Below are 5055 nucleotides of genomic sequence, written 5' to 3'. Positions count from 1 at the left end.
CGTTTTTGTCCTGTTTTGTGTTGAGCGGCTGCATTTCTGAAACATTTCAAGTTGCAAAATTAAGTAACGTCATTTTTTTTTTTTGGTGCATCCAAAAGAGTATCTAATAGCAGTGTAATAGCCATGTAGCAGATTGCTACTCATTAACAGTGACTTTAGACCAGCAATGCTCAGGACACACCAACAGTCCAGGTTGGAAGTATGCTTAAGGAGAAGTGCTTAGATAAAAATCACAGAGGTATGCATGGATATTCTGTAAATCTGGACTGTTAGTGTGCAGGATAAGCAGTGACCACCATGCAGTACAAGAGTATTAAAGTGACCATCATACAGTACAAGGGCATCACAGTGACCGCCATACAGTACAAGGGTATCACAGTGACCACTATACAGTACAAGGGCATTACAGTGACCACCATACAGTACAAGAGCATTACAGTACCACCATTCAGTACAAGAGCATTACAGTGACCGCCATACAGTACAAGGGTATCACAGTGACCGCCATACAGTACAAGGGCATTACAGTGACCACCATACAGTACAAGGGCATCACAGTGACCATTATACAGTACAAGGGCATCACAGTGACCATCATACAGTACAAGGGCAGCACACTGACGACTATACAGTACAAGGGCATCACAGTGACCAATATACAGTACAAGGGTATCACAGTGACCACTATACAGTACAAGGGCATTACAGTGACCGCCATACAGTACAAGAGCATTACAGTACCACCATTCAGTACAAGAGCATTACAGTGACCGCCATACAGTACAAGGGCATTACAGTGACCACCATACAGTACAAGGGCATCACAGTGACCACCATACAGTACAAGGGCATCACAGTGACCATCATACAGTACAAAAGCATCACAGTGACCACCATACAGTACAAGGGTATCACAGTGACCACTATACAGTACAAGGGCATTACAGTGACCACCATACAGTACAAGAGCATTACAGTACCACCATTCAGTACAAGAGCATTACAGTGACCGCCATACAGTACAAGGGCAGCACACTGATGACTATACAGTACAAGGGCATTACAGTGACCGCCATACAGTACAAGAGCATTACAGTACCACCATACAGTACAAGAGCATTACAGTGACCGCCATACAGTACAAGGGCAGCACACTGACGACTATACAGTACAAGGGCATTACAGTGACCGCCATACAGTACAAGAGCATTACAGTACCACCATTCAGTACAAGAGCATTACAGTGACCGCCATATAGTACAAGGGCATCACACTGACGACTATACAGTACAAGGGCATCACAGTGACCACTATACAGTACAAGGGCATCACAATGAATACCATTCAGTACAATAGATCACAGTGACCATCATACTTTACAAGAGATCACAGTGACCACCATACAGTACAAGAGATCACAGTGACCACCATACAGTACAAGAGATCACAGTGACCACCATACAGTACAAGAGATCACAGTGACCACCATACAGTACAAGAAATCACAGTGACCACCATACAGTACAAGAGATCACAGTGACCACCATACAGTACAAGAAATCACAGTGACCACCATACAGTACAAGAGATCACAGTGACCACCATACAGTACAAGAGATCACAGTGACCACCATACAGTACAAGAGATCAGTGACCACCATACAGTACAAGAGATCACAGTGACCACAATACAGTATAAGGGCATCACAGTGACCACCATACAGTACAAGGGCATTACAGTGACCATCATACAGTACAAGAGATCACAGTGACCACAATACAGTACAAGAGCATTAGTGACCGTCATACAGTACAAGCACATTACAGTGACCACAATACAGTACAAGGTCATTACAGTGACAGCCATACAGTACAAAGAGCATCTTAATAGATCACAGCAGATAATATGGGTTTCAGATCATTCTTTATTCTTCGGGACATGTCAGGGGCAGAGGCTAATGCTGAGTAGTAGGAGTGGGAGAAGTAGCCTCCAGCACAAAAAAAGGTTAAACAACTTCTGCCTCCCAGACAGACCAGGATCCTCCCCTCCTCTACCCCGTCTCCAGGCAGTTCAGTTTTTTTGCGGTGCTGATGCACCAGTGAGAGGGGCTGCTGTATGCAGCATTTCTTCTTTTTTATTTAGATTTTTTTATTCTTATTTCTACCCTGACTTTGGTCAGTGACAGAGCAGCAGTGCAGGGGGTCTATCAGACAACAGCGCTGCTGCTCCTTCACCCGTGCTCGGTGGCTGCAGCACCTTGCATCTGTGTGTGACCGCAGCCCTCCCCGGGCACTTGGGAGACTCGGGACATCTTTCAGGTACCACTCCCCGCCATGATCGCGCGCATGCGTGAGGGGCTATTGTGGCTGCTCAGCCCGGCATTGGGGACTGCGTTAACAAGTGGCGAGCTGGTTCGCCACTCTGTCCTGCTGGACCACCAGGGAAATAGTGTGTGGACAGCAACGCCGGTAGCGGGGCTGCCCAGCGAGCGCCGGATCCCCACCATTTTACCAGCTTCATGAGATGGATCCTTGGGCAGCCAAGACGGGCCCCAGCACTGCTGTCTTGCACAGCCTATAATGCTGGCCTGTCCCCCCAGGACTATGTCCAGGACAGCTTATGCACAAGCTGCTACAATGCGCAAGCACCGCCCATAGCTTCATCCTTCTCACAGGAGCCTGCTTGGGCAGCATCGCTTACTAAGGTGATGGCACAGCTGGTAGATAGGCACAACCCCAGCAGCATGTGATGCCATCATCATCCCTGGCTGGATTGGCCCCCACGGTGTTGGAACCACTTTGGGTGAGCGCGTTATCCGCCTTTGTTCAGAGCTTACAAAACACCTTACAGGGTAGACCTGATAAGCATAGGGCTATGGTCAGCATGACTCTGACATGGACTGGGAGGATGAACAGGAGGAACCTGTAGACGCTGATGAGGAGGACGCCTCAGGAAATTAGGGGGCCCCGTCACGCATTGTTGTGGTGGCATTAGTTACTGCGGTCAAATAGGCCCTTAGTTTAGAGGAATGAGCTGAACCGCCTAACTCTTCTGGCCCTATTTCCCAACGCCCTAAGCGGACTCTTGCTTTATTCCCTAAGTCCAACAACTTGGAAAACATCCTCTCGGAGGCCTGGGAGGTACCAAATAGGAAGTTTACCTTACATAGACGGTTTACCTCCCTTGGTGGAATGGGCAACTACTCTAGCGGCTGATGCAACCGAAGGCCCGCCAGTAGAGAACCTTCAACCTACTATTTACATTAAGGTACATCATGTAATCCTCTATTTAGGGGAGGCAGCGCTTGATGCTGCTACCCTGACCTATAGAGTGTCGACTTCCACTGTTGCAGCGCAACGATCCGTGTGGCTGCTCTCTTGGAAGGCGGACCCTGACTCTAAGAAAACCTTAGAGACACTTCCCTTTGAGGGTTCCCTTTTGTTTGGGTCTGAACTGGATAAAATAGTGGCTATGGTAGTAGCTTCTAAGGCAGCTTTCCTACCATCCACTCCAACACCACTTCCCCATGTTGCCTTCCAGTCCTTTTGCTTCCTGGACAGGGGACATTCCTTTTCTAGAACTCAGCCCCAAGTTGCCAGGTCCTCCAAACCCAAGGGTAAGCATCCCTGGGCCACCAGGCACCCTGACCCTAAGCCTGATGACAAACCCCTCCACATGACGGGGCGGGCCTCCACCTGGGATTTTTAGACATCTGGCTAGCATCCACAACAGACACGTGGGTTCGGGATGTCATCTCCCGAGGCTACTCCCTAACTTTCTGGAATCGTCCACCGAACTGCTTCTTTTCCACAAGTTCTCCAAAGCACTTAGGAAAATCCATGGCTCTGGAGCAGTCCATCCAGAAGCTCCTGCAGTCGGGAGTCATTGTACCGGTCCCTTCGTCTCAGAGAGGCTCTGGAATCCATGCCAGCCTCTTTCTAGTCCAGCAGCCCAAGGGGTCCTACCGTCCCATCCTCAACTTAAAACAACTCAGTCGATACGTTCAGGTCCTGAAGTTCCGGATGGAGACCTCGTGATCCATAGTCTGGGCCTTTAAGCCCAGGGAGTACATGGCATCCATGGACATCCAGGATGCTTATCTGCATATCCCGATCAGACCGGAACATCAACGGTTTCTGCGGTTTGTGTTGTAGGACCGTCACTTCCAGTTTCGGGCTCTGCTAACTTTCTGCCCCTTTCTACTGCCCCTTGCGTCTTTACGAAGGTCATAGCAGTGATGCACAGCAGGCTTCACAACCAGGGCATCCGGATCCTCCCATATCTGGATGACCTGTTAATTCTGGCTCAGTCTGCAGAGATTCCAAGGGACCATCTTGCCATAATATTAATGATCTTGCAAAGGCATGGCTGGATTATCAATTGGCCCAAGTTGTCCACAGTTCTCGCACAGACTATGATCCATCTGGGAGCTCAGTTGGATACAGTGCGTCAGAGGATATCTCTGTCGGAAGACCGTCGCCGGACCCTGCAGTCCCACATACGGGGGGAAATTTACTAAGAATACAAATGCAAAAAGTTGCATTCGTATTCTTAATACGAATGGCTACGACTGCATACGGCGTAAGCTAAGTCGTGTTCCGGAGGGGGATTTACAAAGTAGTCAAATACGACTGCTTTGTAACCCTCCGATGGCGTATAAATTCGTATTAACGGCCGTATATACGGCCGCTAATACGAATTTGTGGAGGCAGTCTGCACGGATCAGTCAGTCATAAATAAAAAACAGCGTGGGGTCCCCCCCCACAGCTGTAACCAGCACCAGGCTGACAGAGCCAGGGCCGGTAATTAAAAATCAGGGAACCCGACAAATAGGGGTTCCCTGATTTTTAACAACCAGGTCCGGGGCTGGTTCCCAAAATACGGGGGACAAAATAAGTAGGGGTCCCCCGTATTATAAGAACCAGGCCAAACCAGCCAGCAGGGTAATGCCACAGCCGGGGGGAGACTTTTTATACAAGTCCCCCTGGCCAAAGCATTAACCCCCTGACTGGCCTGGGGGAGTGGGGACCCCCCAATAAAGCCCCCCCCCCTCC

This window comes from Crinia signifera, chromosome 9 (assembly GCF_055691185.1).
Source record: "Crinia signifera chromosome 9, ASM5569118v1, whole genome shotgun sequence".
Classification (NCBI taxonomy): domain Eukaryota; kingdom Metazoa; phylum Chordata; class Amphibia; order Anura; family Myobatrachidae; genus Crinia; species Crinia signifera.
Note: the sequence above shows the minus strand (reverse complement) of the source record.